At 47.1% G+C, this 10469-nt stretch overlaps 1 long non-coding RNA gene across 1 annotated transcript; it reads right to left on the minus strand.

Annotated features, from left to right (window-relative positions):
* Positions 1-4203: 4203 nt before the first annotated feature.
* LOC108529137 (uncharacterized) lies at positions 4204-10155 on the minus strand. Its single transcript, XR_001885413.1, has 4 exons — positions 9915-10155; positions 5483-5534; positions 5171-5387; positions 4204-4809 (listed from the first exon to the last, which is right to left on the minus strand). It is a non-coding gene; the product is annotated as an uncharacterized LOC108529137 (long non-coding RNA).
* Positions 10156-10469: the final 314 nt, after the last annotated feature.

A 10469-nucleotide genomic window follows, 5' to 3' on the forward strand; every position in this document is an offset into this window, starting at 1 on the left:
GATGGTGATAGTGGGGTATCCTGGATCCTCTTTACCCTGCTGCCTCTGTGGAAGGCAGCTGAGTGTCCTTTGCCACCATCCTTCAGTAGGGCAGCCTCTCTGACAAACCAAAACAATCAGGTCAGCCTCCCTATGGACCGTGGCAGAGGCAGACCCAGCATATGCTGTTCCAATGACTGCAGCTGCAAAGCCTGAGGAACAAGAGCATCAGAGCTGGTAGATCCCTTCGAGGTCATCACACCAATGCTCCTATTTCACAGGTGAGAAAACCGAGGCCCAGCAAGGGGAGGGCTGACTTGCCTGTGACTGTGCAGTTAAGTTAGTGGTAGTTGGGGTTTCACACATCATTTGGCTTTGAGGCCAATGTTCTTCCTACATCGCCGCCATCTCATAGCCACCGGCTTCCTCCTGATATTTAGTCATCCCTATCTTTGGAACATCCCACTGTGTTGGTTTCCTATCGCTGTTGTAACAAATGACCAAAAATGTAGTGGCTTAAGGCAGCAGAGACTTATCTTAGAGTTCTGCAGGTCAGATGTCTGACATGCATCTCAAGGGGCTGAAGTCAAGGTGTCTGCAGTGTTGCCTTTTCTTCTGGAGGCCCTGCGGTCAAGTCCATTTCCTTGCCTTTTCCGGCTTCTAGAGGCTGTCCATATTCCTCAGCCTGTGACTCCCTTCCTTCATCAGTAAGGCCAGGCTTGGCCAGTTGAGTTTTTCTCAAATCTCACCTCCTGATGCCGACTCTTCTGCCTCCTAGTCATACCTGTAAGGCCCATTGTGATTACACAGGGCCCCCTAGATAATCAGGGATCATCTCCCTATGCTGAGGTCAGCTGATCAGCGCCCTTAATTCCACCTGCAATCTGAGGTCCCCTTTGCCATGTAAGGTAATATATTCACAGGTTCTAGGCATTAGGATAAGGACATCTTTGGTGCCACCATTCTGCCCACCACACCTACCTTCTCTCTGAGGTCAGGGTTTCTCATCCTAAAAAATCATTTCCTTGATCTTACTGTTTCCCTCCAGGTATCACCCAGCGCTCCTTTTGGATCCTCTGCCAAGCACCTCCATGGAGGCTCGATTCTTGCTGCTTCCCTTCTACCAGCCCCCACTTGCTTTGAAACTGAGATCATATTTACATAATGTAATATTTCCCCTTTAAAATGTATACTTTAAGCTGGGCATGATGGCTCATGCCTGTAATCCTGGCACTTTGGGAGGGCAACGTGGTCAGATCACCTGAGGTCAGAAGTTCGAGAACAGCCTGCCCAACATGGTGAAACCCTGACTCTACTAAAAATACAAAATTTAGCCAGGTGTGGTGCTGGGTGCCTGTAATCCCAGCTACTTGGGAGGGTGAGGCAGGAGAATCACTTGAACCCAGGAGGTGCAGGTTGCAGTGAGCCCAGATCTTATCATTGCAGTCCAGCCTGGGTGACAGAACAAGACCCTATTTCCAAAAGCAACAACGACAACAACAAAACAACAAAGTACACTTTAGTGGTTTTTAGTGTGCTTGCTGTGTTGTGCAGCCACCACCACTATCTCATTCATCACCCTGAAAAGAAATTTTGTACCCGTTAAGCAGTTACTCCTGATTCCCCCTTCCTCAGCCTCTGGCAATCTCTTTCCTGCCTCTGTGGATTTCCCTATTTGATCCTGGATACTTCATATAAATGTCATCATAGAATATGTGGCCCCTATATCTGGCCTCTTTCACTTAGCATGTTTTCAAGGTTCACTCCTTCTTAGGAACCCTCCCTGCAACCTGGCTTCTGTGAGCTGCCCCACGCCTTCTTTGCTGAGCTCGCCAAAACATCCATTATGCAGTTCCCAAATTCCACAGCCTTTATCAACGCACTGGCGGGAGCTTCCTCTGAGCATCCTTCTTCCTTGGTTTTCACCATGCTGCCCCTTCTTGATTCTCCTTCCATTTATATGATCTTTTCAATCTGCCTCTGGCCCTAGTCTTTCTCCTCTTGTCTCCTGAAAATGACCTGTCTCCCAAGGATCAGCCCAAGTCTCCTTGCTGTTTCCTGTGTCCCAGAGGTTCTAGTATTCCATGACTGGGCTCTTTGATGAGATTCCCCCACCTTGAACTTGTAGACAACCTTTCCTGCATCCATCCCATAGCTTTCCATCAGCTTCTGAAATGTGTATATGGATAGTAAAGTGTTCAAAATCAGCTATGTAATCTTTCTGCCTTTGAGAGCTGAGTTAGCTAAGATTCTTTGGAGTGCAAGTGATAGAAACTCAATTCAAGCTGACTTGAAAAGAGAGAATTTAATGACTCTCATGCCTGCAGTAGCTCAATGAACTGAAGGAAGTGCTGTGGAAAGCACAGAAGCTTTGGGAGTTTCTGAGAATGGAATCAGGAACACGTTGCAGTCAGGATTCTCCTCCTCTCTATTTCTCAGCTCTGCTTCCTCTGATTGGCTTTATTCTCTCCAGCAAATTAGCTTTCTTCATATTCCACAGAAGATGGCCCCTGGCATGTCTCAATTCCTTCCCACTCGGGGATGCAAAAGACAAAGCCCCTTCTTTAATTCCAAATTGAAAAATCCCCAGGAAGGACTCTGAGTGTCCCATGCTGAGTCATATCTTCCCCACTACAGCAATCACATGGCCAAGGGAGCTGCCTGCTGGGATGACCAGGGGTCCAGGCCTCTTATCTCCCCTTGCATTTTATGGGGACTGTCAGTCCTGCAAACACTCATGACGGCAATGGAGGAGGAGCAGTTGTTTGAAGGTGTATGTTATGTTGGACAGTCAAAAATGGCATGTGTCTCCTACCAGACCTCACCCATGCCCATCGTGTGTTCAATGACCACCTGTGGATGACTCCCACAGTCTCCAGCTGCCAGGTGCCTACTGATGACTACCTGGTTGGCCCACAGGTCTCCCAAACAGAGTATCTTTGGTGTCCCCAGTGGTTGTCAATGGCATCACTGCCCACCAAGTCTCCCAAGCTTCTCCCAGTTCCTTGCCTTCATGAATGGTGGTACCCCACCCCTCTGCAGGGAGTTGCCAAGTCCCATTGATCTTAGCACTTTGGCGTCTTTCCCAGCCATTGTTCTCATCTGCAATATTTCATTAGTGCCCCTGGCCTAAGCCACTCTCCCAGTCTCTTGGTGGATCTCTCTGCCTCCAAGGCAGATTCAGTCACTGGCTATGGAATCCTATGTAAAAAAAAATCCTCATCACAGTTACATGAGTGGGATAGTGTTAGCACCACTTTATAAGTTAGGAAAGTGAGCCTCAATAAATTAAGGACTTGCTGAAGAATGAGAGGTGGTGGAAGGATTTGAACTTGGGTCTCTAATTCCAAGTGTAGCATCTATTCTGGTTCTCCTCCATGCCTTAAAATAGTTGCTGAATGAATTTATGAAAGCTGGCTTTATGGCGATTTTTTCTTTTGCATCACACAGCTGTTCTGAAGCCTTTGGAGTTTACAAATAAGAGTCTTCAAGCAGTCTCGGGCCTTGCCCAGTGCTCACAAAGTGAAGGGCTGCTAAACTCACCCTGGTATCTGGGCTCCTCTGAGAGACTTTTCAGCCCTTGTCTCATTGTGGGCACCTGAGGGTAGGGGGAAAAAGCCTGTTTCCAAAAGGAGTTCAGCAGAAGAACCCGAGCCAAACGCTTAACACTGAGCCTGGCCCCTGATAATCACTGAACGCTCTGAGAGGCCCCATGAGTTCATCATAGCTGGAAAGCAGAGCCCTGGGGTTGGGATGGGGTGGGGCTGAAGGTAGGGGGGCTTGCATGGTCCCGGCTGCCCCATGGAGGGGGTGCAGTGTGGACTCCTCTGGGCTGCTTCTCCAGCTGAGGACAACTCTGTCACAGGATCCCTTCTCTGTCCACTCATTTACCTGTTCATTCTCGGGCTGTCTATGCTCCCCTCAAAAAATCTCCAAGTGAGGACTCTGCCTGTTTTCTTCTGCACCAGTGCTGGATACATGAGTAGCTGCTCAAGAAATAATTTGTGGAGTGGGTGGGTAGATGGATGGATGGATGGATGGATAGAATGGAGGGATGAGGAAAAGAGTTTCTAGTGAAAGTCCTGGAATCAGATATTCTGAATTATTATAACATCTAGTTATTCCACTCAAGTGGCGATGTATTTTCTACCAAGTTGACCAATGTGTCCACACAGAGCAAATCCACAAGGACGGGCTCTGTAAACACTTACTGAAGGCTCCATGATAAAGGCCCTCCTCAGGCCTCTCCCACAGTTAAACTTCCTGCTACAGAACACCGGGCTGCTCTAATTGACCTTGAATGAGAGATGGTGTTTACAGCTGCGACTTAGCAGCCATTGATCTTGAATTGATTAAGCGAGCATTTTGCAAAGGAGAACTACAAGAACAGGGACAAAGAGCCCCATGCATTGAGGATTTCATGCCACCCATTCACCCGCTTTGCTTCACACATCTAATGTGTGTGTGCTTTAAAAAAAAATAAACAAACAATGAATGAATTACTATAAAGACAGAAGAGGAACCGGGTCCAACTTTCTCTCAGCAGGAGGGCAAATTGGCTGCCCAGGGCCCTGAAAGGGCATTCCCGGCCCTCATTAGTTTTAACCGGAGGGGCCCTGTCCAATTCCCCTAAGAGCAGGCAGCCCATCAGAGCTCAGTGGGTTGGGACTTCGTCAGCGATTGTAAACTCTTTGGATCGGCTTTTTTTGTGTGTGGCAGTTCCAGCACTTGGCAGGGCCCCCGGAAAGAGCGGAAAACTTGGGTTCTCCTCTTGGCTTTGCTTGGCTGAGCTTGACTGGCAAGATGTTTTGGGGGCCTCAGATCACTCATCTGTAAAATGAGGGGGTTGGACAAGAAAAGTGATTTCCAAACCTTTTATTTTTTTTGTCCTGAAATCTGTTCTTTCCGCAAAACCTAACTGGGCCACCTCTCCCGCTACAGTAAGTTAAAACAAACTTGGAAAAAAGATGAGGTGGGGAGAGGGCAGCATGGTCCTTACTCCTCCCATCCCTGATCTCCAGTCTGAGAGGGGGCTTCATAGGATCCCTCAGCTCCTGCAGAATGCAGTTTACAAACCACTTCAGGATCTTATCCAGCTCTAATTGGAGCTGCTCCCAGCCAGGAAACTACGCTTGCAGCAGTTAGGAATTGCACATAGCTGCTAATAGGAACATGACAAGTAGGGGCTTACACAGATTACGTGGTTATTTATTCATTTGTTTGGTTACAAGAAGTCCAAAGGCAGGCAGCCCAGGGCTGGTACGGCAGCTGCACAGCGCCATCTGGGAGGAAAGACTCAGGTTCCTTTTCTCTTTCTCTCTCATCATCCTGGGCACATGACTGTCATTTTCAAATTGGGCTCATGGTCCAAATGTGGCTGCTGAGGCTCCAGACATCACATTCACATTCTAAACAGGAAAAAGGAAGAAGGGGAGAAAGGCAGACAGGAACATGGCAATTCAGTCTGCTCCCTTTACAAAGCTTTTCTGGCTGCACTACTCACGATTCCAGCTGTCATCTCCCTGGCAAGAGCTGTGTCACATGACTTGTTTTGGCTGCAAGGGAAGGCAGAAGAAGCTATTATTTTAAAACTCAGGTTATATTGGAATCCAGCATAAAACAAGGGTTCTGCCAATAATAATGATGAAAAGGATGGAGACTGGGTACACCCAGGAAAAAACACAACAAGAAGCTAAAATCTGTCAAGCACTTACCATGTCCCAGACAACATGCTAAGAACTTGGTGTGAATGAACTTATTTAATTCTCATAACTGCCTAGTAAGGTAAACTCTCATTCCCATTTTACAGCTGAGGATGTTGGGACACAGAGAAGTCATGTAACTTGTCCAAGATTCCACAACAAATAAGTGACCAAGCCAGGATTTTAACTCAGACATTCAGATGCTACAGCCCAGACCTTTCACCACCAGATTACCCCTTCATTGTGAGGACCATAAAGTAAATTATTTCCCGAACCCTTCAATGCTGTTTCAGCATCTTAATTTAATTATAATTTTATTTTGTTTTGAGATGGAGTTTTGCTCTTGTCTCCCAGACTGGAGTGCGATGGTGCCATCTTGGCTCACTGCAACCTCCACCTCCTGGTTCAAGCAATTCTCCTGCCTCAGCTCCTAAGTAGCTGGGATTACAGGTATGCGCCACCACACCTGGCTGATTTTTGTGTTTTTAGTAGAGCTGCAGTTTCACCATGTTGGCCAGGCTGGTCTCGAACTCCTGATCTCAAGTGATCTGCCTGCCTTGGCCTCCCAAAGTGCTAGGATTACTAGCACGTGAGCCACCGCGCCCAGCCATCAGCATCTTTAAAAGAAAGGGGATACAAAGTTCCCCACATGGAGTGCCAGAGCCTGCACCCCAGTTTCCTTATTGTCTTTCTCCTGGCACTAAGGCAGCAGTGACAGGCCAAATTGTCCACGTTGCATTTATGAGGAGGTAAGTGTTTCAAATACCGTTTGGAGGGGTTTCAGGGGAAACATTTTCAGGGACTTGACTTGCGGGAATGATTTATGAAGAAAGATGAAAAGAGCTAAATATATATGGGCTGGCAAGTATGAAAAGAGCAAGAAAGGAAGGGAGGAAGGCAGCATAAATTAAAACACACAGACAGCCTGAGTGTTCCAGAAATCCAGGGGAGGAGGGCCGCAGTGGGAGGCAAAAGGAGGCATGACTCAGATCCAGTTGTAAAAGGAAACACAGCAAGCCCTTGGCTCCATCCATCGAATGTGTCTCAGTGCTCACTCCATCATCAGCTCAGGGATGGGAGGTGGGGATGACCTCTGCCTTCATGGCACTTAGGAGCCAGGAGGCAAGCTCAGTGGAAAGACACACTGTAGGCAGAGCTCGGTCAAACACTTGGCCTCCTAAGGGGAAGGAAGCAATGTCTACACCGGGCTTTACATTTATTTATTTATTTATTTATTTATTTATTTTTGAGACAGAGTTTCACTCTTGTTGCCCAGGCTGGAGTGCAGTGGCACAATCTCAGCTCACTGCAACCTCTGCCTCCCGGGTTCAAGTGATTCTCCTGCCTCAGCCTCCCGAGTAGCTGGGATTACAGGCATGCACCACCACACTCAACTAATTTTGCATTTTTAGTAGAGACGGGGTTTTACCATGTTGGTCAGGCTGGTCTTGAACTCCTGACCTCAGGTGATCCACCCACCTTGGCCTCTCAAAGGGCTGGGGTTACAGACGTGAGCCACTGTGCCCGGCCCAAGCTTTATATTTATAGACCATGTTGGCAATATTTTCCTCTTTTAATCATCACTATATTATCCCCATTTGGCAGATGAGAAAACGAAGGCAGAGCCAGCTTAAGTGACTTCAGGTTCAAGTGACATCACACAGCCCCAGTCAGTGACAGATCCAGGAATGGGGACAGCGGTGTTTCCACTGGTTGTATTTTCAAAAGCAGCATCTTCATTTGGCACAGAAGCTGACACAATAGACGCACAATAAATGCCATCCCTCTTTATTTCATGTAGCTTGTAACTAAATGCATGATATGACCCCCTGTGGATTGTGATTTTTCTAAAGGGAAATTCACTTTCAGTTTCAGCTCGTTCATCAAGAGAAACACTTACCAGTATTACCAGAAACTGGAAACGTAGTCCTTTAAGAACAAGGAGTGATGCAAACTAAATTCTCATGAACCAACATAGAATAAGACAGCTACTAACCTGGGATTTTATTTTCTAATCAGACTCTTGTTTGGCATGAGGTGGCCTTTCTGGGGTGTTGGTTACAGTCTATATCATGATTCATTTATGAGATTTCATTGAGCTCTATCATCTATATCCTTTTTTTTTTTTTGCATATACTAAAAGCTTGTTTTAAAAAAGCAATATCTGGTTAGGCGTGATGGCGCATGCCCATAATCCCAGCACTTTGGGAGGCCGAGGCGGGCGGATCACCTGAGGTCAGGAGTTTGAGACCAGACTGGCCAACATGGTGAAACTCCATCTCTACTAAAAATACAAAATTAGCTGGACATGGTGGTGCATGCCTGTAATCCCAGCTACTCAGGAGGCTGAGGCAGGAGAATCACTTGAAAGGAGGAGGTGGAGGTTGCAGTGAGCCAAGATTGCACCATTGCACTCCAGCCTGGACGACGAGCATGAAACTCCATCTCAAATAAATAAATAAATAAAATTTAAAAAAATTAAAATTCAACATCTTCAGCAATTTAGTGCCCTAAGCCAGCATGTTGGTTAAGGCTATGATGTGGCAGAGACCACTAGGGGTCTCCCAATTTCACTCTCCTTTTCACATAGCCCGTTGGAATAAAAATGACATCTAGCTTCTCCCACAACTGGATGTGGCCTTGTGACAAGTTCTGGCCAATAGGATGTAAGGGAAGCATAGTGTACAACTTTCAATAAGTCACCTTAAGGCAGGTGTCATGCCCTTCTTTCCTTCATTTCTCCTTTTTTGCTGGCTTGAAGTAGATGAGATGGCTGGAGCATGGCAGCTCTCTTGGTCCAGGAGGTGGAAATGGTGCTGCAGTTGGCAGCTCGGGGATGGCTGGTCCTGGGGACTGTGAAGCTCCCACAGAAGCCCTGAACTGCTTCCCTCCACCTCTCTTGTACCAAGGGTCAGTAAACTTCCAGCTCACTTGAGTAACTATTTTGGGTTTTCTGTTATTTGTAGTCAAACTTAATACATATGATAGGCACAAGAGTCAGCTGATTTTGAGGAGGGGGAAGAGAGAATGGATCAGCTTCAACTCCACTGTTAAATGATTTGTTTCTTAAGCTGAATGGTGGGTATGAAGGTATGAATTATGTTATATTTTATACCTCTTTTGTATATCTAAGAATCACTTATTAGATCTTTTAAAAAAGCAATGGTAGAAGCAGTGTTACAGCAAGACCATGAGTAGCACAGAAAAGAATCAAATAGTGGCAACTTTTGGCTTCACCCAGGCTCTGCTCCCAGACTGGCTTTGGAGTTAGGGTCTGAATATAGCCTCTGAATAAGCCTCATGGACAGAAGAAACTAGCCTTGAAAGGGCAAGGGTGGGTGTATTCATCCGTTTTCATGCTGTTGATAAAGACATACCCATGACTGGCCCAATTTACAAAAGAAAGAGGTTTAATTGGACATACAGCTCCATGTGGCTGGGGAAGCCTTACAATCAGGGCAGAAGGCAACAAGGAGCAAGTCATGTCTTACATGGATGGCAGCAGGCAAAGAGAGAGCTTGTGCAGGGAAACTCCCCCTTATAATAACCATCAGATCTCATGAGACTTATTCACTATCACGAGAATAGCACAGGAAAGACCTGCCCCCATGATTCAATTACCACCAGGTTCTTCCCACAACACATGGGGATTCAGGATGAGATTTGGGCGGGGACATAGCCAAACCACAGGTGAGTTCAGCCTGTGGGTACCAAAGCCAGGGTTTGGAAGCAAGAAGGGACAGGGAAACACCCAAGGGCTGGGCACCACTCTTTCCTCCACCTGCCTCACACAGGGTGTTCTCACTGCAGGCAAGTCCTGGAAGTCTCTTTTGACCCCACCCTCCTACCCCATCCTGTTCTCCACCAATCCCCACCTTCATTTTAAGGGAAAAACAGTATTTCAAAGAACTCATTTTCATTGCAACCAGGTCAGCCAGATGTGATTAAAGTAAAACATGGACATACCTACCTCCTGGGCTCAAATCCTACCTCTCAGAGCCAGCCACAGTGAGCAGTAGAGCAAGCATAAGGCCAAATTAAAGGCTGGAACCCTACAGGGACCAGGCAGACGTCTCCAGCCACTGGTATCCTCTGCTGGGATCTGCCTCAGATGCCAGAGGCTGCACTGGCTGGGGAAAGGGCTTCAGCTTTAGTACTAGGGGAAGTACTAGGAACTCCTTGAACCTGTCTGCTCACCTCTGGGATCAGGACATTTCGGGGAGGCCGACCTACCTCTTGCCTTGCCAATCAAGATTCCGTCCTGGGGCCGGGGCTAGGACTGGGGCTCAGGCTGCTGTGGAACACACAGTCCTTGTTTCCTGAACAGAATGGGAGTTCTGTTCAGCAGGAAAGAGTGTAGAGGCATGGACTGGGGAAGGGGATGGCTGTTGAGTAGGCAGCTAACAACATCTGCTACTCCTCACCTCTCCCTGCTCACAGAGGCAGGGGTTCTGGTGGAGTCAGCACAGTTATGAAATTTCTTCCTTCCTGGCTTATTATGATGGCTTCAATGATGCAATAACTAGCCAGGGTCACACAGGAAAGGAGAAAGTGAGAGAGGGAGGAAATGGCTCCTTCGCCTCAACACTTTTGTGGCTAATGTGCCACATTTCTGTTTTCTCAAACTGTGGTGTCTGATCATCTGGGCACCTTAGAAATGTCAATTCTTGAGCTCCACACTGACCTACAGAGCTAACACATCTGGAGATGAGACCTGAGAATGGCATTTAACAAACACAAGTGATTCTTAATGTGCCCTTGAGCCTGAGAACAATGGAATGAGATGCA

Source organism: Rhinopithecus bieti, unplaced genomic scaffold (assembly GCF_001698545.2).
Source record: "Rhinopithecus bieti isolate Rb0 unplaced genomic scaffold, ASM169854v2 scaffold_5982, whole genome shotgun sequence".
In the NCBI taxonomy this organism is placed as follows: Eukaryota; Metazoa; Chordata; class Mammalia; order Primates; family Cercopithecidae; genus Rhinopithecus; species Rhinopithecus bieti.